This window comes from Rana temporaria, chromosome 1, assembly GCF_905171775.1.
Source record: "Rana temporaria chromosome 1, aRanTem1.1, whole genome shotgun sequence".
In the NCBI taxonomy this organism is placed as follows: domain Eukaryota; kingdom Metazoa; phylum Chordata; class Amphibia; order Anura; family Ranidae; genus Rana; species Rana temporaria.
The window spans coordinates 29,550,207-29,574,272 of record NC_053489.1 but is presented as its reverse complement, the minus strand read 5'-3'; positions in this window follow the sequence as shown (position 1 = coordinate 29,574,272).

The following is a 24,066-nucleotide window of genomic DNA, read 5'->3' as shown; positions in this document are numbered from 1 at the left end:
TCTCTGCCGCGGATTCGCCGCAAGATCACTGTTATTGGCTTGCCGGAGCCGTTGGTAGCAGCGGAGGCGATCGAGTCCTCTTCCTAGCCAGGTATGGATACGAGTGAGGGCAAGATGGCCCCCACCTGTCTCCATACCATAGCAGGGGAGAAGCAACTTCAAAAAGTCACTTCCGCCCATATCGACATTAGAGGCATTTATTTGGATTTGTATCTCCATTTTTCAAAAGCAGCAAGAATCCTGATTTCTGCCTGCTAATACTAACTCCCATATCATTCAACATCAGATGGGTGCCTTAACATGGGCTCCCCAAAAAGGTCCTGGTTCGAATTCATCAATCTAATGTTGACTGCTACTGTAATCTTCAGCCCAGTATGTTTTCACTACAAATTGTAACAAACATAGCACCCATCATGCAAAATTCTAAATTCAGCAGCATTTTGGGCTCAAGGGGTGTGCTGAATGGAAAACTACCAATGGTACGACACAAGGATAGGCTTACCATATCCAAAGGCCTGCTGTATGCCATCCTACCCTATGTCCTAAATTAGACATGTGCACAACAAAAAAAATAGTTTTTTTTGTTTAGTTTCGTCTCGTTCCGTAGATTCGTAAAGATTCGTATTTTTGTAAGACGCAAGTTTTCCTATTCGGACCCGTTTGTATTTCGTAAGACTAGGGCTGTGCGTTAAACGTGATATTAACGGCGTTAACGCAAACCCATGTTAACGCCGTCAATATTTTTGTCGCGCGATTAACGCGGGGGGGGCTCGGGGTGGACGTGCAGAGTGTGCAGCGGCGCGGCTTACCTTCTCGCTGGATTCACAGGCAAGTTACTCACCTTGTCCCTGGATCCAGCGATGCCACCCCGCTGTGTGATCGGCGATGCCACCCCGCTGTGTGATCGAGCGGGTCCTCCTTGCTTGGCGGATCCTCCTCGCTTGGCGGGTCCTCCTCGCTCGGCGGGTCCTCCTCGCTCGATTCACAGTGTCTGTGTGCCGCCGATCTCTGTTCCCTGCGACGTTACGACGCACGGGAGCGGAGAACGGCGCCAAATTCAAAAAAGTAAACAAACACAATACACACAGTATACTGTAATCTTATAGATTACAGTACTGTATGTAAAAAATACACACCCCCCTTGTCCCTACTGGTCTGCCCAGTGTTCTACATGTACTTTTATAAAATAAAAACTATTCTTTCTGCCTGAAAACTGTAGATTGTCCAAAAGTGTCCCTTTATGTCAAAAATGGTTTTAGATCAGCTAGAAAACAGCGATCATAAATTATAATCACTTGCAGAATTGTGCGATATTTGTGGGGAAATTCGTCATAAATTAGATAGATTAATCGTGAGTTAACTATGACATTAATGCGATTAATCGCGATTAAAAATTTTAATCGTTTGACAGCACTACGTAAGACGCAAGTTTTCCTATTCTGACCCGTCCGTATTTTCGTAACAGTTTTATTTTCGTGGATACTGAATGATTCGGAATTCTGTCTAATTTATTTTCGTTGATTTGAAATTCTTAATTTGTTAGATAATAATTTTCGTTGAATGGATTTGTAATTTTGTACTTTCGTAAATACATCGCGGCACGGTCATTCGCAATCTCGCATTTTAGTTTCATTTTCAACACGCGGCTAATCCATATTAAGATAGACTTTCTCTTCAGCCCCGTGACACACGGTCGGACTTTTTGACATCAAACTTCAAAATGAGTGTTTTCCCAAAAATCAGACCGTGTGTATGCTCCATCGGACAAACTTTTTCGGTTTTCATCGGACAAAAGTTTGCTCTGCAAACGGACAAACTTTTCAGCAACAAAAGTCCGGCCAACTCCCTTCGGACAAAAATCCACGGAAAAGTTTGTTTGAAGTCCGATCGTGTGTACGAGGCTTTACACTGTCTACAATGTGACTCAGCACAAAAGAGATAAGCTGATTGGCTAAGATATTAAGTAAGATACATCACTCACTAACTACACTGCCCATTCGAAAGAACGATACGAGTACAAAAATGTACGAACAGACAAAGAAACGGATTTACAAAACACACAAATAAAAACACGAACATACAAATGAAAATACGAATATACGAAATTACGAACAGACAAAGGATTTAAAATACGGAATGCAAATCGTTCGTTATAGATGTCATTTTCGTTCTTTTGCAGTTTCGGTGTTTTGTATTTTAGTAAGTTTGTCCAATCGTACGTTCGTATTTTCGCTTGTTCGTTAATTTGCTTATTCGTAATTCCGTAATTTAAGTATTTTAGTACCTTTAGCTATAACGGAACGGAAACGCACATGTCTATCCTAAATTATATGCAAAGATCGGGCCATATTTTACAGTTCCATTAGGATACACTGTATATTTAGACTTGTATCTCCATTTTTCAAAAGCAGCAAGAATTCTGATTTCTGCCTGCTGATACCAATTCCCATATCATTCAACATCAGATGGGTCCCTTAACATGGGCTCCCCCAAAAAGGACCTAGTTTGAAATCACCAATCTGATATTGACTGCTACTGTGTTCTTCAGCCCCAATTATACTCCAGGAGGTGCTGTGAGAAAAGTCATTGGAAATAAAAGAAAACATCTTCGCCTTTTTCACCACAAATTGTAACATACAAAGCACTCATCCTGCCAAATTCAAAATTTAGCGGCACTCAAGGGGTGTGCTGAATGGAAATTACAAATGGTGCAACACAGGGCTAGGCTGACCATATCCAATGACCTGACAGATGCCACCATCCAGCCCTATGTCCTAAATTACATGCAAAGACCTGGTCATATTTTGGTCACAGTTCCATCAGGATATACTGTATTTTTAAAGGAATCAGTTAACTATTAGGTAGATTCAGAAAGATTTAGGCCGGCTTATCAGTAGATAAGCCGACCTAACTCTGAATCTACGCCGACGTTTGTTTAAGTGTATTCTCTAACAGAGATACACTTAAACATATCTAAGATAGGACGGCTTGCGCCGTCCTATCTTAGATTGCAATGTTTTGGCTGACCGCTAGGTGGTGCTTCCATTTCGGCCGGCGTAGATTATGTAAATGAGCTTTCACGCCGATTCTAAGATAGTCGATAGTCGCAGCCGATTAACGTCGTTTCCGTAAGGCCTTAGGCGGCCTAAAGTTATTCCACCTATGAGGTGGAATAACAATGTTAAAGTAAGGCCGCCGTTCCCGCCGCGAGGTTTGAATTTTTTACGTTGTTTGCGTAAGTCGTCCGCGAATCGGGAGTTACGTCGTTTACGTCCGCGTCGAAATCAATAGGCCCGTACGGCGTACTTAGCCGCAATGCGCCCTGGGAAATGTATGCGCCCGGCGCATGCGCAGTGTAAGCAAACGCCAAAAAACGTGAGGTCAAGCCTCATTTCCATACAACACGCCCCCCTCCAAGCAACTTGAATTAGGTGCCCTTACGCCCGCCGTGTTTACACTAAGCCGCCCTAAGTAAGGAGGTAAGTGCTTTCTGAATCATGTACTTTCCTCTCTTACTTAAGGCGGCGTAGTGTAAACACGCTAGGCTACGCCGTCCTTAAGTTTAGGCGCCCCTACCTGAATCTACCCATATGTCTCTATACCCTGTAAACAGTCATTTCAGCATAATTTTTGTTTTTAATTACAACTCCTTTAATGGCACAGTGGCTGCGTTTGATGGCACAGTGGCTGCGTTTGATGGCACAGTGGCAACAATTGATAGGCAACGTGAGGCTGCAATTGATGTTTTGTTTGTTTTTTTCATTTGTTTGCGCCCTCCCAAACATTTTGAGCACCAGCCACCACTGATCCAAACCCAGGTAACCCAAGGTATATTTAGCTCACCACTATTAGCTAGCAAAATAACCCAAGTGTCCCTGCCAGATTGCACATTGCTATGAGTAAGCACTGATTATCAGTGCGAAAACGTCAGCTGTGTATCCCGTTTTCCCCTTTTTGCTGTGGATTGAAGTGTATTCCATTTTACCATCCAGGAGTGCGACTGTCCAAATATTTTCTTTTTTGTAGATTGCACAGGCGGGTGGGAAACATTATTTTTCCGTATACAGATTTTTTTTCAATCCACCTTCGGCCAGTTGGTTGAACAATAAAGCAACATTACAGTTGCTAAATATATGGCATTTCTGAAAGCTTACAGTTGAAAAACAAAAGCATGAAATGGTCCAAAGCAATCTACCACCTATGGTTTTTATTTTACTTCTTTTTTAGATGTCTATCCACTAAACAACTGAAATTTGGGTGGAAATTGACTGCAGTTTCATTTAGAAAAGAACTATGGTGGTTTTGGTCAATTTCCATTTCAATTTAAATTGTTTGGTTGCTCAAAAAAAAAAAAATGAAACAGTTGGTGGCAAATACTGTAGATGTGGAAATATCCTGTTATGAAAATTAAGAAAAATAAATCCTGAATTCTCAGAAAACTGCTAGAGTTGAAGGAGTTCAAGACTGACCATACAGTGAATTTTCAGAAGAGAACAATTGGCCTGGCCTTCTGTCCCTTCCTCTCCTAGTCCCAATGTGAAGAGCAAGAACGTATAGAAAGGCATTCCGTTTCTTAAATTAGCAATATATATATATATATATATATATATATATATATATATATATATATATATATAAAAAAAATAAAATTTTTATTCATTTTTGTTAATATCTACCATATGTTTTTTTTTTTTTTTTATATCTGCCTGGAATTCAGCTATGCATCACTACATAGAACATAGAGTGATTGATTGAGTGAGTGACTGAGTGAGTAACTTATATAGCGCTACAAATGCGAACTAAATCGCCTCATTAAGATAACTGTAATACTCCTACCCCATCCCAACTACTCTTCTCTAGTCCATAATACTTAAAGGATCACTAAAGTTATTATTTTTTTTTTTTTAAATAACAAAACTGTTAAACTTACCTCCACTGTGCAGCTCGTTTTGCGTTTTTCTGGCCCCGAACCTGGTCTTCTGGGGTCCCTCGGCGGCTGTCTCGGCTCCCCCCGCAAGGACTCAACACCTTAATGTGAGCTCACATGGTGTTAAGGGGTTCCGGTCGCGCTCCTGCTATAGCCGCCGACTGTATCACTCGGCCTCGCCCCCCGGCGCGCCGTGTCATTGGATGTGATTGACAGCAGTGCAAGTCAATGGCTGCGCTGCTTTTAATTAACCAATGAATGAGCCAGGAAGACGGCTGAGAAGCCTGCTCGTTCACGGTGCGGGACTTTTGAGGGGTCAGGTAAGTATGGCATAAGGGATGGTTCGGGGGGCCTCTAATACTCGGATGTTTTTTCACCTTAATGCATTTACCTTTACAACCCCTTTAAATCCCATGGAGCATCAACATAGTATTATTATTATTATTATTATTATTATACACAATTTATATAGCGCCAACAGTTTACGCAGCGCTTTACAATGTAGAGGGGGGACATGACAATTACAGTACAATACAGAAGGTACAGGAGGGCCCTTATTATAGAGCTTGCATTCTAAAGAGAGGGGGTGGTGGTACAAAAGGTAATAGCTGCAGAGAATGATATGATGGGGGTGGCTCGGGGACAGTGGTTAGGTGGGGGTGGGATAGGCTTCCCCGAATAAATGAGTTTTCAGGGATCTCCGAAAGGTGGAAAGGGTAGGGGCTGATTGGACATACCTGGGCAGGGAGTTCCAGTGGATGGAAGAAGTCCTGAAAGCGAGCATGGGAGGAGGTAACATGGGAGCTAGAGAGCAGGAGGTCCTGGGAGGAGCGGAGGGGACGATTTGGGCGATATCTGCAGATGAGGTTGGTGATGTAGATGGGGCGATGTTGTGAATGGCCTTGTATGTTGTGGTTAGCATTTTGAATTTTACACGGTGGGGTAGGGGTAGCGAGTGAAGGGATTGGCAGAGAGGAGCAGCAGTCACGGATCGGTTAGTGAGGTGTATTAGACTAGCAGCAGCATTCCTAATAGACTGAAGGGGGGATAGCCAGCGTAAGGGTAGGCCATTAAGTAGAGAGTTGCCGTAGTCAAGGTGGGAAATAATCAAGGAGTGAATAAGTTGTGTTGTGTTATTAATCAGGAAGGTTCGAATCCTGGATTATCAAAGTGACAGTCCTTAAAAAATATACAATGTGTTTGGTGTCCTTTACCTCACCTCCAAGGTATGACCCCCACCACAGAGTCACAAAGGCCTCAATGGACTACAACCAAGATGATACTGGAACACTCCTCAATTGGCGTCCCTTTATTATGCTACTCCACTTCTTGAATGAGCATCAAATTATACCAAAAAATAGAAATAGAAATGGAAATAGAAATAGAAATGGAGAAACCATAGTGCTCTCTGCTACAAATTTATTAAAAAATTGGATCAAGGGTTTAGAAACACGCACATAAATATGTATAAAACAAGCATGTGTTTAGCTCATCATGCTGATACTAAGGTGAATAGTGACATCATGGGTAATGGCTCCTCCCACCCATACGCATTACACCCTTCTCATGGGCTTCTTCAGAAGGTGGAGAGCTGTCATTTAACCAAAGCTTAAATAGTCTCACAATTTCATTACCTTATTAACTATTACTAGTCCCAGGAATCCGAGATGGGGCTCAGGTAAGTATTAAGCCGCGTACACGCGATCAGTCCATCCGATTAGAACGGTCTGAAGGACCATTGCCATCGGTTAACCGATGAAGCTGACTGATGGTCCGTCGCGCCCACACACCATCGGTTAAATAACCGATCGTGTCAGAACGCGGTGACGTAAAACACAACGATGTGCTGAAAAAAATGAAGTTCAATGCTTCCAAGCATGCGTCGACTTGATTCTGAGCATGCATGGATTTTTAACTGATGGTCGTGCCTACTAACGATCGGTTTTGACCTATCGGTTAGGAATCCATCGGTTAAATTTAAAGCAAGTTGGCTTTTTTTTAACCGATGGTTAAATAACCTATGGGGCCCACACATGATCGGTTTTGACCGATAAAAACGGTCCATCAGACCGTTGTCCTCTGTTTAACCTATCGTGTGTACGAGGCCTTAGGGGAGCTGAGGGGGGCTGCTGCACACAGACAGAATGCATTAAGATAAAAAAAAACTTCTGCCTTTGAAACAACCACTTTAACGATTGTTGGGATGCAGAATCTGACAGGGAGCACTGGCTTTCACATGTGTTCGTTGGGATCAATGGGGCTGCACCGCAACCATAAGCCACATTTTTGGCCCACAGCAGAAAATCGTTTTTCAGCAATAAAAAAAAGAAATAGAAAAACCCCAAACAACATGCATAAGCAGGAAGCAGTAGTGCCTCCGGAACAATTGTCAGCCACTGCTATACCACCTTCTGAAAAGCAACCTTCTGTGGATCGCTTTTCAAAGGACAGTAAGCTGTAAAGCCTCGTACACGCGATCAGTCCATCCGATGAGAACAGTTTGAAGGACCGTTGTCATAGGTTAACCGATGAAGCTGACTGATGGTCCGTCACGCCTACACACCATCGGTTAAATTACCGATCGTGTCAGAACGCGGTGACGTAAAACACAACGACGTGCTGAAAAAAACGAAGTTCAATGCTTCCAAGCATGTGTCGACTTGATTCTGAGCATGCGTGGATTTTTAACTGATGGACGTGCCTACTAACGATCCGTTTTGACCAATCGGTTAGGAATCCATCGGTTAAATTTAAAGCAAGTTGGCTTTTTTTTAACCGATGGTTAAATAACCTATGGGGCCCACACACGATCGATTTTGACCGATGAAACCGGTCCATCAGACCGTTGTCCTCTGGTTAACCTATCGTGTGTACGAGGCCTTAAAGTCACTGTAAATTTTTAAAACATTTATTTTTCTGCTTTTATTTTCATTTTCAGGTTGATGAATCTGTTTGTCTGTGCCGAATCCGACTGTATTTTTTGGGAATGCAAATGCACATGTTTTATAGGCCTTTGACAAGAGTATGCCTAAAAAAAGTCTAATTATTTTTCAAAAAGTTAGGCTAATAACTCTAATTTAGTTTAATCTCCCTGCTCACAGCAGGCACTCATTTCCCCCATTATAACCCAGAAAAAAAATGTTTAATTAATATATTCTCATATGAAAAATATTATATTTTAACACAGCTCTGAAGAGATCATTAAAATCTCATATACATGTCTAGGCTTCGCTTCTTTGCAAAAGGTCAAACTCTCTTGTATTTGCCAGTTGGTTTGAATAAAATGTAGGTATAGTTTTTTGTCCTGTCACACATTTCGGAGAATCATCAATATTTAATCATAGCCCGAGGCCCTGACCATATCTAGTATTGATGTGCTCAAGTCCATTCTATATTCCGACACAAACAGCTCTTGAGATTTCACTTACCAATTGCCGGGCTGCCAGAGGCTCGCCTTGTATTTGAATCTAATCTTCAAAATAAAATTTGTATTTGTGTGACTTCTTTTTTTCTTATTTTTTTTTTCTTTCTTTGTTGCTTGCATGACCATTATGATGCTTTGACAATAACTGGAATTGAGGTGTAGAAGTCTTTGCAGCAAGGCTGGACGATGGCTTTAAAACCTTGAGCGTTCTCTCCTAAAGCAAGAAATGGTTACTTATGCTCGCTCACGTACCCTTTCAGTGAATAATTAAGTGTCTGAGTATAAGATGCATAAAAATGCAAAGAACCTCTTGGTTATATATTATTAGAGGGTACATTAAAAATTGTGTATGGGCTCCCAGTGATTATCAATATTGTTTCTTTATGTATAGCTTATTATCTTTATTTTTTTTAACGTAGAACTTTTTTTAATGAAGAACTTCAAAGTATACATACAGTATAGTTGTAGAGCTCTATCATTGTGTTACATAAGAAAGTGAACATATGTGTGCGCACAGGGTGTGCCAGGTGTGCCCAGGCACACCCTAATCACCCTGTGCAAAACAGATTCCCCCTACTGACCTAGCTCCCCCTCGTTCCCCCCTCAGCTTCCCTCCTCTCCCACCTGTTGTTGCTGTGGATGTTTTAGGATGAGTGCGGGAGGGGCAGGGCCGTCTTTAATATGGTTTGGGCCCTGGGCAAACATTTTTTTTGGGCCCCCCTCCAGCTTATTTTGGGCCTGGCTGGTTCACATGTATGTGTTTTGGCGGCCCTCATTTGTGCAGGCACAGCAGCCCAATGATTTGAATGGGCTGCCATGCCTTTGTTTCCTGCAAAAAAAAGGTGCATTCAGCATTTTAAAAATACAGTTGCCTTTAAATCCATTTTGCTTTTGCACCATGCTACTTACTTGCAGTTCTTGCACACACAAACGCACTGTGTTTTTAAAAGCGTGACCTAAACGTCTAAAAATGCAGCAAGTTTGACAGTGCGGGAACTGCAGATAAGTCACAGCAGACAGCAGAATGGACAGACAGTGCTGTATTTCAATGCTTGATAGGCATAGGTGTGCTGTGTGCGCAGCCTATTACATGAGGCATGCACTTTTCTTTGCAGGAAACGCAGGCACGGCGGCCCATTAAAATGAATGGGCTGCTGTGCCTGCGCAAATGTGGGCCGCCAAAACACATACATGTGAACCAGCCAGGCCCAAAATAAGCCCATCAAGCAGTTAAATACAGACAGTAATGCCATGTGCTCTGGGGCCTTACTCAGCCTGGACTGCAGGTCTGGTCTGTGATTTAAAGAGTTCCTCTATTTTACACATGGCATGGCATCCCATGGTGCTAATGCAGAATGTACAGACGGTGCTGTGACCCCATGCCATGCCATGTGTAAAATAGAGGAACTTTTTAAAACACTGATCAGACCTGCAGCGAATCATCAAATAGTATAAAGACTTTGGGCACACTCTACAGAAAACTTCTATTTACAATATAGATTAGCAAACAGTGACATACCTTGAGGAGCAGCACATGAAGAAGTCAGCCTCGGGAAGAGCAAACTGGGGATGTTATAAAATTACATTCTAATTCACTTTTATATACAAGCAGCACCCAGTGGCAGGAAGGGAGAAGTGCACGTCTAAAGGGAAGCCAGGGGTGCTGTACATTTTAAAACACTGGGAAGGGAAGAAGATGTGGCACTGGCTGCGTGCCGCTGATGATTTTCAGCCTGATTTGTGGGCAGCACAGGGGCTTAACGAGCGGCTCTGCTTTGGGCCCCCAACAGCGACAGGGCCCTGGGCAGCTGCCCCTGTTTGCCCTATGGTAAAGACGGCCCTGGGGAGGGGGCCAGTAAATATGCCATTTACCAGCCCCTTCCTTTTCTGAATGAACATAGTGAGTGATCGGTAGAGTGTGTTTGAGCTTTGGGGTGCACCAAGGAGAACCAAGTCTCGATCTGAAGCTCCAGCAGAGGAACCATCTTTCTCACTGGCAAAAAGGCGCTTATGCTCTAACTTAAAATAGCATTATATAAACAATATTAATAAGTTAAAATTAATAAAACTAAAAGGACAGAGAACAGAATCAGTGTAACTCAACTGGTCATACACAATGCCTATATTACCACAAAACTGTAGGAAATATAAATCGATAAGAATATTGCATTAAGTATGTTAAATTAAATTGAGCCACAATTCCTATAAAGCAGAAAATCCCTAATCATTGATAGCAGTAAAGCAAGTTTTAGAATAAACATAAAACTTAAATATAAATAAAAAATTAAATATAAAATACCAAAATATATGAAAATGATAACAATATTGTAAAATATCTTTAAACATGCTAATGCGTATAAGTGCCAGCTTGCAGGCAAGAAATATCAACCCATTATGTGATTATAAAATAAACAAAAATACCCCAAAAAACGTATAAAAAAAATATAAAAAATATATATGTACACCACCAATTAGTGTGAATCAATTAGTGAAGCACCCTATGCTCATATTTAAATGAAACATATGGATATCCAGTAAGCCCTAAAAATATCTATGCAGCGTGAAAAAATATATATGAATGATATATAAATTATAAATTATGTGTATTTATTAAAAAATCACAACTAAGAATTGTCAATAAAGGTATTGAGGTCTACCTCCACGTCCAAAAGGGGGATAGCATTTAATTTTATGAATCCAGGCCATTTCTAGCCTGGATATGCTGCGCACCAAAGAGTCCCCCTGCCACTGTGGGGCATACTTATCGATACCCAGAAAAATAGTTTTGGCTGGGTTCTTATCGTGGGCCTTTAAATAGTGTTGGGACACTGGATGTTTTGGAAAACCACTGAGTAATATGTTCATCATTCAACCTGACACGGAGGGGTCGTTTAGTCCTGCCCACATATTGCAGCCCACAAGGGCACTGGAGCAGGTAAACGACCCCTAACGTAGAACAGGTGATAAAAGGTTTAATCTCAAATTCAGCAAGAGTACATGAAGATGAAAATCTATTAGTGCGCCTATGGGTGCAACCATTCAAAGTACACACCCTGCATCTCAGGGACCCACGGAGCATGATGGGACTGTGACGTCATAAGAGGCCTATATAAATCATCACGCACCAGACACCTGGCATTACAGCGGGAGGAAGCGTTGCGTCAACATAAGAAGAAAAGAAGAAGGCAGAAGACGGCAAAGAAGAGCGGGCTGCGCCGCTGCTAGTAAGAGAGCTAAAAAGAAGATAGCAGTGGCCAGCCCCGAAGAAGGCACCGGACAGCGAGCGGGAGAAGAACCGGGGAGCGCCGAGACGACAGCAGAGAGCGGAGACGATGGAAGAAGACCCCCGGAGAGTGGAGAAGACCCCCGCCGGAGAGTGGAGAAGACCCCCCCGGAGCTGACTAATAAATTATTTTAAAACCCTGTGTTGTGTGTTTATTTTATTGACACTTTGCCTCCAGGTGAATGGGTAGGGGTACGATGTACCCCATATTCATTCACCTAGGGTGGAGGGCCAGTATCTGGGGGCCCCCATTATTAAAGGGGGCTCCCCGATTCCGATAAGCCCCCCGCCCGCAGACCCCGACAACCAACGGCCAGGGTTGTCGGGAAGAGGCCCTGTCCTTATCAACATGGGGACAGGGTACTTTGGGGTGGGGGGCCGTATGGCGCCCCCCTGCCCCAGAGCACCCAACCCCCCCATGTTGAGGGCATGTGGCCTGGTATGGCTCAGGAGGGGGGCGCTCGCTAGTCCCCACTCCTTTCCGGCTGGGCGGCATGCTTGGAAACGGATCTGGTATGGATTGTGGGGTTAAAATTTGGCATGGAGTTCCCCCTCATGATTAATCCCAAACGCTGCGGCTAGAATTGGCGGGAATCCAAGTCGAATCCCCGTCGCTTCTATGATGGCTTTTTCCCCATCGTGGCGAGCCGGCTCGTAGGTGTTCAATCTCGCCAAGAAAGGGAGCGAGATTGACACAATATCGCGGTCACCTACAGTACATTGGTAGAAGCCAGTCAGATGTTCGAGAAAACCTTTCCTTTTGGGGGGGATCCAATATATTGGGTGCCACTCGGTTCCTAAGAGATGGAACTCCTTTGTAAATGACCTGAGGCCTACCTGGAAGGATGGGGTGGAGCACTGAGTCTTTGGTAAGAATGTGCCAATGTTTGTTAAGGAGCTTTTTTACACTCGTATGTTGGACTGAATATGTTGTTATAAAGAGAACAGAAGGTATATTATTTCCTTTCTGTGGTCTCTCACCTAAGAGGTGTCCCCTATCAATCAGAGCAACCTCTTTCAACGGCTCATTTTTAAGAAACGCCAGAATAGCCTTTCTCTAGAAACCGAGTAGTCAGAACATCCGCCTGTCTGAGGAACTCCCCAAGATCGGTACAGTTTCTCTTGAGGCAAATGTACTGGCTTTTAGGGACAGACCTTAACCAATTGTCATGGTTACAGCTCCCCTGGCGTCCAACATGCCCTGCCTCTGAGACTCCTGTGAGGTATGAGTTGTAGTGTGCTGCGCTGCTGAGTTCCTCCCACCACCAGGAACTTGAGCACGGCCGGACTACAACTCCCAGAATGCAGTGCAGCAGCAGCCAGTCAGTCAGTCAGCGACCGCCACGGCCAACTTCTAGTGTATAACCTGGGCAGTGACAGTATAAAAAAGTAACAGACAGGTAGCTAGCGCCCATTTTAAAGATAAGGTAGGTGGCCTGGGGAGAAATTTCCACCCTGTCCCCCCGCCCAGCCCGCCCCTGGTGGTCACAGTGTTCCCCCTTACATCAGAGTCCTCTCAGCACATCAGAGTTCTCAGTGTTCCCCCTTAACCTCCCTGGCAGTATGAGTATTTCAGATTTTAGGTGCTGAAAGCGGTACAATTATTTTGCATGGAAATTTGGCATTTTACATTGTAGGCCTGTAATTCTTAAGGCTCATACACACAGTCAGACATCCAACAAAATTTCCCTTGGATTTTTTTCCTAATTGATTTGTCCGGCCACACCCATAGCATACACACAGTCAGACTTTTCTGAAAACTTTTCTAAAACTTTCCTAACATCACATGTTTTTTTTGCTATTTTCTGCTCTTTACCGCCACCCTTTGGTTAACTTCTGCTATTGTTTGTTGCTTTTAACATTGGTTCTGAGCATGCGTATTTGCACTTTGTCCAAAAGTTGGTTGGATTGCTGTACACACAGTCAGACAAGGCACCATCGGACTTTTGTTGCCGAAAAGTTGGTCCGTTTGCAGACCCAACTTTTTGTTGGATGAAACCCGAAAAAGTTGGTCCGATGGAGCGTACACACAATCAGACAAAAATAGAAAACTTGCAGATTTTGAAGTTGGTTGGCAAAAAGTGTGACCGTGTGTATGGGGCTTTAGGAATAACTCACTTAAATCTGTCCAAACAAGAGTCTAGTAGACATTTCGGGTATGATAAAGTTTGAAAAACAAAATCATAAATTATAATATAATAAATAATTATAATAAATAATAATATAATATAATAAAAATGATTCAATAATGTAATCAAATCAAAAACACTGAGATTTGCTCAGTTGCAGAATTGTCGCTGTCATTACTTTTATTGTTTGATGACAAAATTTCCCCACAAATCGCTATCGCACAATTGTGCAAGTGATTCTAATTTATTATAACTGTTTTCTAGCTGCTCTAAAACCCCTTTTGATGTAAAGGGACACTTTTGGTTGCTATGGACAATCTACAGTTTCCAGGCAGAAAGAACAGTTTTTATTATATAAAATGTAGGACACTGGGCAGACCACTAGGGACAAAGGGTGTGTGTATTTTATTCATACAGTACTGTAATCTATAAGATTACAGTATACTGTATGTATTGTGTGTATTTACTTTTTTGAATTTGGCGCCGAGACGTCGTCGGGAACGGAGCTCGGCGGCACACAGGCACTGTGTGAATCAAACGAGGAGACAGCTCGATCACACAGCAGGGAGACATCGCAGGATCCAGGGACAAGAGAAAGTAACTCCCTGCCTGTGGACACTGCAAGGCGATCTCAAGTCTGGCCCGGGGTTACCGCTTTTGGTTCTGAAATTCCCCCTGAGCCAGACTCGGGAATACCACCAGGGGGGTTAAATCAGTGTTCCCAGAGCCTCCCTAATGTTAGAGTCCCTAGAATTCTCTCTTACATCAGAGTCTGCAGAGTCCCCCCTTACAGTGGAAGGGAACTCTGTGGAATCTGATGTAATGGGGAACTCTTGTTATTAACTTCAAAATGATTAGAAATGTTGTTTAATAGCAAAATATATGTATAGTTTAGAATATAAATTAAAAAACTGATGTGCGCCGCTAAAGTGTTTGGGTTTGACTTGAAGAAAAGGTGGCAACCCTACACTGTAGCCCCATGGAAGCTCCACCAAAGCCTCATCAAAGCCCCACCGAAGCATCATCAAAGCATCAAGCAAAAGCAAGGTGTAAACAGGACTGTAAGCTAAACATTTTGTTTAGTGACAGGGGCTTTGACTGGCATTCAGAGAGCTTTAACAAAGTGGTCAGAAGCCTTGTTTTGAAGCTAAACTAGCCTGTATGCCGCATACACACGATCATTTTTCAGCATGAAAAAAAAATTTGTTTTTCAGCATGTCGAAAAAAGACAACGTTTTCCCAACTTCATCATTAAAATGATGTTGCCTACACACCATTGTTTTAAAAAAATGCTCTAGCAAAGCGCGGTGACGTACAACACGTACGACGGCACTCTAAAGGGGAAGTTCCATTCGCCTTTGGGCTGCTTTAGCCGATTCTGTGTTAGTAAAAAGAACGATTCGCTCTTTTTTGTCTGTTACAGCGTGATGAATGTGCCTACTCCATTATGAACGGTAGTTTTACCAGAATGAGCGCTCCCGTCTCATGACTTGCTTCTGGTTGGATGGTCCAATAAAATAGACTAAATTTATAGTATGGAATACCTGAGATTTAGAGATGGAGGAAATTGGGCGGAATTTGAAGAGAAATGGAAAGATCGGAAAGGGTTCAAGTCCACGATGGAATATGCAGAGATGATGAACGTTTAATATACAGTAGGTGAACCCGATTTTGTGTCAATCTCGCTCTCTTTCTCGGCGAGATTGAGCACCTACGAGCCCCATCGCGGGAGCCAGCGCCGAGCTGGCTTGCCGCGATGGAGACAGAGCCGTCATAGAAGCGACGGGAGATCCGACTTGGATTCCCGCCAATTCTACACGTGTGCGGCGTTTGTTATGAATCCTGAGGGGGAAGTCCCCGCCGGATTTTAAATAAAAATCCGGCATGGGTCCCCCCTCAGGAGCATACCGGGCCCTTAGGTCTGTTATGGGTTGTAAGGAGAGCCCCCCTACGCCGAAAAAAACGGCGTAGGGGGGTCCCCCTACAATCCATACCAGACCCGTATCCAAAGCACGCTACCCGGCCAGCCAGGAAGGGAGTGGGGACGAGCGAGCGCCCCCCCCCTCCTGAGCCGTACCAGGCTGCATGCCCTCAACATGGGGGGGTTGGGTGCTCTGGGGCAGGGGGGCGCACTGCGGCCCCCCCACCTCAGAGCACCCTGTCCCCATGTTGATGAGGACAGGGCCCCTTCCCGACAACCCTGGCCGTTGGTTGTCGGGGTATGCGGGCGGGAGGCTTATCGGAATCTGGGAGCCCCCTTTAATAAGGGGGCCCCCAGATACCGGCCCCCCACCCTAAGTGAATGAGTATGGGGTACATCGTACCCCTACCCATTCACCTGCAAGAAAAGTGGTAAAAACACAAATAAACCACACAGTGTATTAAAATATTTTATTTTTCTGCTCCGGAGGCCCCCCCTGTCTTCTTTATTAGCTCTTTTACCAGGGGGAGCTTCTTCTTTGACGTCTTCGGGTGGGTGGGGGCCGCCGTCTGGTTCTCTTCCACCGCCGGGGGGGGTGGCTTTTAAAAAAGCCCCCACCCCCCCGGCGGGTTTCCTCCGGCGTCTTCGGCGGGGCTCTTCTTCTTCCGCTATCCCGACGGGTCTTCTCCGCTGTCCGGGGGGTCTCGCCGCTGTTGACTCGTCGCACCCCGGTTCTTCGTCTCGCAGTCCGGTCCCTTCTTCCGTGCTGTACGTCTTCTTCCGTGCTGTGAGTTCTTCTTCCGCGCTGTGACGTCATGTTCTTCACTTCTCTTCTTCTCCCGATGTTGACTCGCCGGTCCTCCTCGCTGAAATGACGGATGCGCGCCTTGCATCGGACCTATATAGGCCTCACAGTCCCATCATGCTCTGTACCTACCCATGTGATACCTACCCACGTGGGTAGGTATCACATGGGTAGGTACAGAGCATGATGGGACTGTGAGGCCTATATAGGTCCGATGCAAGGCGCGCATCCGTCATTTCAGCGAGGAGGACCGGCGAGTCAACATCGGGAGAAGAAGAGAAGTGAAGAACATGACGTCACAGCGCGGAAGAAGAACTCACAGCACGGAAGAAGACGTACAGCACGGAAGAAGGGACCGGACTGCGAGACGAAGAACCGGGGTGCGACGAGTCAACAGCGGCGAGACCCCCCGGATAGCGGAGAAGACCCGTCGGGATAGCGGAAGAAGAAGAGCCCCGCCGAAGACGCCGGAGGAAACCCGCCGGGGGGGTGGGGGCTTTTTTAAAAGCCACCCCCCCCGGCGGTGGAAGAGAACCAGACGGCGGCCCCCACCCACCCGAAGACGTCAAAGAAGAAGCTCCCCATACTCATTCACTTAGGGTGGGGGGCCGGTATCTGGGGGCCCCCTTATTAAAGGGGGCTCCCAGATTCCGATAAGCCTCCCGCCCGCATACCCCGACAACCAACGGCCAGGGTTGTCGGGAAGGGGCCCTGTCCTCATCAACATGGGGACAGGGTGCTCTGAGGTGGGGGGGCCGCAGTGCGCCCCCCTGCCCCAGAGCACCCAACCCCCCCATGTTGAGGGCATGCAGCCTGGTACGGCTCAGGAGGGGGGGGGGGCGCTCGCTCGTCCCCACTCCCTTCCTGGCTGGCCGGGTAGCGTGCTTTGGATACGGGTCTGGTATGGATTGTAGGGGGACCCCCTACGCCGTTTTTTCGGCGTAGGGGGGCTCTCCCTACAACCCATAACAGACCTAAGGGCCCGGTATGCTCCTGAGGGGGGACCCATGCCGGATTTTTATTTAAAATCCGGCGGGGACTTCCCCTTCAGGATTCATAACAAACGCCGCACACGTGTAGAATTGGCGGGAATCCAAGTCGGATCTCCCGTCGCTTCTATGACGCGCTTGCTGGGATGTGCTGTCACTATTCCAGTGAGTGCAAGATGTCGGCGAGATCTCGGCACCATGTCGCCGAGTATCAGCGCGACGCTGTCGTGCTAAAAGCACAATATCACAAACACCTACTGTAATACAATATAAATGATATGAGGTAGCACCTATAAGGGCTAGAGAAGGTGAAAACTGATGACAACGGGGACAAGAGAGAGGCTGGGGTGGCGGACAGGGGGGGGGGGGGGGGACAGGACAGGAGAAGGGAGGGGTTGGGAAGGGGAGGAGGGAAGTTTCATTAGTTTTCGCAAAGACACAGATGTATTAACAATCCCTTTATCTCTCTCTTTTCCGAGGTTCAAAAAAAAAAACATAAGAAACAATAAGTAAAGAAATAAAAGAAAACAAATAAGAAATAATAAGAAAAGAAAAGAATTATAAAGATAAATAGATCAAGGAAAAGGAAAAAAAAACACATATAATGCGAAACCACGGAGGAGACGTGGTGGGCAAATGAATGTCGGGCAAGTCTCGCTACCTTCTTTTTGTTTCTGGTTAAGTCTGAAGTGGGTGGAAAAAAAAATAAAAAATAACTTGCTTCTGAGAATGCGCAGGTTTTTTACGTTGTTTTAGCCCACACACAATCATTTTTTACAACCCTGTAAAAAATACAGCATGTTCAAATTATTTTTTTTACGTTTTTCAGAACCTGAAAAATGATGTGAATGATGTGAAGCCCACACATGATTAATTTAAATGACATTTTTGAAAAACAACGTTTTTTTCATGCCGAAAAATTATCGTGTGTACACGGCATCAGAGAGGCTCAGTTATGGGCCGTACAGACGACCGAACATGTCTGCTGAAACTGGTCCGTCGTGTGTAGGCCCGAGCGTGCAGGATTCCAGCAAACATTTGCCCGCCGGGCCTTTTCCCAGCGGGCAAATATTCCTGGACTTGTTTTAAAACAGTCCGCTGGAATCCTGCCCGCTCGGACATGTTTGGTCGTCTGTACAGACCTACCGTACATGTCCGAGCGCCCGCCATCCCTCGCATGCGTCGAATGACTTAGACGCATGCGTGGAAGCATTTAACTGGCAGGGCCGCCCACGTCGCCGCGTCATCGTCGCGGCGACGGGGCGGACACGCCCCGCGTATTGTTTACGTGCGGATTTCTGTACAATGGCTAGTACAGCCATCGTACAGAAATCCCCGGGCAGACATGTACGGTGAAAACGGTCCGGCGGACCGGTTTCATCGTACATGTTTGCTGGTGTGTACGCGGCCTTAGCAGTAAAAACCAGATAGTAGTTTGAAACCTTCCACACTCTACCCAAGACTAAAGAAAAAAAAGTTTTCAGTTTAACATACACTTTAATGTATAGATTACAGATGGGAAAGAGTTAACAGTTGGACACCTACGCAACTCATAAAAAAGTACAGAGGTAAAGTTAAAAAGAAAAAAAAAAAGGAAAAGACACAGTTGATCAAACATCAGAAAAAAAAAGGGGGGAAAAATTCTTCCCAGCTTCACAGGTGGCAAACACCTTTGGCAAACAAAGGATTAAAGCATTTCGATATCTCAGGAATATACAGCAGGCCTGCAGGATTTACTCTGATCTCTAGCAAATATATGATCTATGGATGAAATTAATATTTACACTGCACCATAAATCTCAGCTGCCTAATACCATTCACTATCTAAAATTACATACATTTATTACATCTATATAGCCACAAATTCACACACCGAGCTGCCAATTTGACTTAAATAAGTAAAATAAATAACTGTTATTAAACAGACCTCTATTTATAAAGACCATAGGGTAGTGCATTGTTTTCAGTCTCTCGGTTCATATTATTATATTTTACCTGTAATCATTCAAAGTAAAGTTAGGATATCGTGACAATTAAGGTCATAAATAATGCAGTATTTATTTAAAGCTCCACTCTAGGGAGCTAAACTCTTCGCTTAAGCCTTAAAGCGGAGTTCCACCCAAAATTGGAACTTCCGCTTAACCCACTCCTCGCCCCCTTACATGCCACATTTGGCATGTCATTTTTTTTTGGGGGGGGGGGCAGTGGGGGCTTCAGGAGGAGTGGGACTTCCTGTCCCACTTCCTCCTTCCGCCAAGGGGCTGCTAAGGCGAATGTATTCATCTCCTTTACTCTGACGAAAATCTAGTGGAACCAATTGCCTTCAGATGTCACCTAATTAGTAAATAGTGTCCACCTGTGTGCAATTCAACCTCAGTATAAATACAGCTGTTCTGTAAAGCCCTGAGAGGTTTGTTAGAGAACATTAGTGAACAAACAGCATCATGAAGGCAAAGGAACAAACCAGACAGGTCAGGGATAAAGTTATGAAGAAGTTTAAAGCAGGGTTAGGTTATAAATAATCTCTCTCTCTTGAACATCTCATGAAGCTCTGTTCAATCCGTCATCCAAAAATGGAAAGAGTATGGCACAACTGCAAACCTACCAAGACATGGCCGTCCACCTAAACTGACAGGCCGGGCAAGGAGAGAATTAATCAGAGAAGCAGCCAAGAGGCCCATGGTAACTCTGGAGGAGATGCAGAGATCCACAGCTCAGGTGGGAGAATCTGTCCACAGGACAACTATTAGTGGTGCTCTCCACAAATCTGCCCTTTATGGAAGAGTGGCAAGAGGAACGCCACTGTAGAAAGAAAGCCATAAGAAGTCCTGTTTGCAGTTTGCGAGAACCCATGTGGGGGACACAGCAAATATGTAGAAGAAGGTGCTCTGGTCATGGCTGTCTTAACGAGAGGGCACTCCTGGGCAGTGCCCAGGGGCCCCAGCTGCATGTGGGGCCCCTGCACTTTCCCCAAAGCAGCTAGTCCTTGAGCCCACACTGCCCCGAAAATAGCATACTAGCTCATTATGAATTACTTACCTCAGATCGAAGCCCTTTGCAGCTGTCCTTGTACGCCGCATCAGCGGCCGACATCTCTCCCGGGGGTTGCTTTGAGGTATCGCGGCTCCAGTGCTGTGATTGGCCGGAGCCACGATGAAAAATCGTACGTGCCATTGCTTCAGTTTGCCCCAGTGCTGCATGAATCAATGACACCGGCACATGCAGGGGACAGGGGATATCTCCTAAACTGTGCAGGTTTCCTGGATATCCTGGGTAGCTACAGGTAAGCCTTAATCTAGGCTAACCTGTAGCATAAATTGGTCTGTAAGGGTTTAAAACCATTTTGAATGTGGAGCTCCACCCAAAAGGAGAAGCTCCGCTTGTCTGCCTGCTGTAGGTGACCGCGATATTGTGTCAATCTCGCTCCCTTTCTCGGCGAGATTGACCACTAACGAGCCCCGTCGCGGGAGCCAGTGCCAAGCTGGCTTGCCGCGATGGGAACAAGCTGTCATAGGAGCGACGGGGATCTGACTTGGATTCCCGCCAATTCTAGCCGCTGTGTTTGGTATGAATCATGAGGAGGAACTCCACGCCAAATTTTAAATAAAAAAACGGCATGGGTTCCCCCCCAGGGCGAAAAAAAAGGCGTGGGGGTCCCCCCACAATCCATACCAGATCTGAATCCAAGCATGCCGCCCGGCTGGTCAGAAAGGAGGGGGGACGAGCGAGCACCCCTCCTCCTGAGCCGTACCAGGCCGCATTCCCTCAACATTGGGGGTTGGGTGCTCTGTGGAAGGGGGGCGCCCTGTCCCCATGTTGATAAGGACAGGGCCTCTTCCCAACAACCGTGGCCGTTGGTTGTCGGGGTCTGCGGGTGGGGGGCTTATTGGAATCTGGGAGATACCGCCCCCCACCCTAGGTGAATGAATATGGGGTACATCGATCCATCCACCTGGAGGAAAAGTGTAAAAGAAAATAAACACACAACACAGGGTTTTAAAATAATTTATTAGTCAGCTCCGGGGGGGTCTTTTCCACTCTCCGGGGGGTCTTCTTCCATCTTTTTCGCTCTCCGCTGTCATTTCGGCGTGACGCTTCATCCCGCTGTAATGCCGACTCACATGGGTCACGGAGCATGATGGGACTGTGACGCCATAAGAGGCCTATATAAATCGGTGCGAGCCACGCACCCAGCATTACAGCGGGAAGAAGCGTTGTGTCAACATCGGAAAAAAAGAAGAAGGCAGAAGACGGCAAAGAAGAGTGGGCTGCGCCGCCGCTAGTAATAGAGCTCAAAAGAAGATAGCGTCGGCCAGCCCTGAAGAAGGCACTGGAGAGCAAGCAGGAGAAGAACCGGGGAGCGCCAAGGCGACAGCGGAGAGCGGAGAATATGGAAGAAGACCGCGGCTAGAATTGGCGGGAATCCAAGTCGGGTCCCCGTCGCTTCTATGATGCGCTCGCTGGAATGTGCTTTTTCTATTCCAGCGAGTGCGAGATGTCGGCACCCTGTCGCTGAGAATCAGCGCGATGCCGTCGTGCTGGAAACACACTCTCGGCGACGGGTATTGTACTTGATGTCTGTTTAACTGCACTGTCTCCAGTGTAGGGGCCCCAGAGCATTACTTTGCCCAGGGGCCCATGCTGCTATTAAGACAACCCTGGCTCTGGTCAGATGAGACCAAAATATTTGGCCTAAAAGCAAAACGCTATGTGTGGCGGAAAACTAACACTGCACATCACCCTGAACACACCATCCCCACAGTGAAACATGGTGGTGGCAGCATCATGTTGTGGGGATGCTTTTCTTCAGCAGGGAAGCTGGTCAGAGTTGATGGGAAGATGGATGGAGCCAAATACAGGGCAATCTTAGAAGAAAACCTGTTATGCCGCGTACACACGAATGGAAAATCCGACAAGAAAAGTGTGGATTTTTTTATGACGGAATGTTGGCTCAAACTTGTGTTGCATACCCACGGTCACACAAAATTCAGAGAACGCGGTGTTGTACAAGACGTATGACGAGCCGAGATCAATGAAGTTCAATAGGCAGTTCAATGGCTTTTTCAGCACAAAAAAATGTGCTGAAAAACTCGGCTTATACTTAAAGAGGAGTTCCACCTAAAAATGGACCTCCGCTTAACCCACTCCTCGCCCCCTTACATGCCACATTTGGCATGTAATTTTTTTTGGGGGGGGGGGGGTGGGGGCTTCAGGAGAAGGGGACTTCCTGTCCCACTTCCTTCTTCCGCAGAGGGGCTGAAAAGGCGATTAGCTTAATCGCCTTTTCACAGCCCCTCCCTGTAGGCGAGCGCCTGTCCAATCGGATGGCGCCGCGCCGCTCGCGCATGCGCAGTGGGTGCCCGGCTGTGAAGCCGAAAGCTGTCACTGCCGGGTGCCCACACTAAGAATGAAGACGCCGGCCGGCGAGGGGGGGGCGAGGAGCGGAGCCCCGGCCGGCGCGTCGCTGGAGAGCCGTGGAGAAGGTAAGTGTCAGTTTATTAAAAGCCAGCAGCTACACTTTTTGTAGCTGCTGACTTTTAATAAACTTAAAAAAAAAGGTGGAAAACTCCTTTAAGTATATATGGTACCTACCTCAATGAACTTTCTTCATATGCTACTATTTACATAGGGATGTGGTGCTAATTTTATTTTCAGTTGCCCAGCCAAAATCTTAGCAATTTGTTCATAGTTTTAGCTAATCTACAAAATACATTTAAAGTAAACTTAAAAAAAAAATACACATTACATTTTTAGAAAGAAGAAAAAAAAATGTTGACGGTGGGCATGTTTTTTTCTTTAACTTTTGTACGACTTTCATTGTGCTTTTCCAAAAAACAGATTGTGAAAGCCATAATGCGAGTCTGACCTTAGACACTTCAATCCTCAGTCCTAACTGCTGTTTATATGATGAAATGCTTTCTGCTTCACACCATAAACAATAGTTTTCAGAAAAAGGGAAAAAAATGTAAGCCCGCTATCTCGTATAATTATCTCCCATAGAGAGCTCCAAGCTTGTTCTTATGTTTATAATTAAGGATTTTTTTTTCTGTTGTTTCTTCCCTGTCAACAAATAAAAAGTGCTTGAGTTTTTTTTTTCTATTTTTGGTGCTTTACCCCATACAAATGTTGGTCTTTTTGCAACAAATTCCATCAAAAAAAAAAGAAAAAAATGTGGTCAATAAAGAATTAAAAACACAATAAAATGACCGGCACTTACTCTTTGTTTATTAGTTTAAACATACAGGGATTTAGCGGGTAGAATAATGAGATAAGGAAAAAAAGCTTAAGGCTTAGCTTGTATCTTTAGCACATCGACATTAATTCCTGATATGTTGGGATGACAACAAATCTTATCACCACCATGGATTTTTTTTTTTTTTTTTTGCATTAGAGATACAAAAATTATGTTCAGGCGATAAAATGGTTTTTATCTTAGCCTTTATCATTTCATTGATTGCGATAGGGCAGGCAGTGAGCTATAGCAATCTTAAGAAGAAAAATGCAGCTGAAGTTTGTCCTTCAGTTTTAAAAAAAAAAGTATGTTCATGGTGATTTAATTTTCAGATAAAAAAAAAGTTGTATATTTGA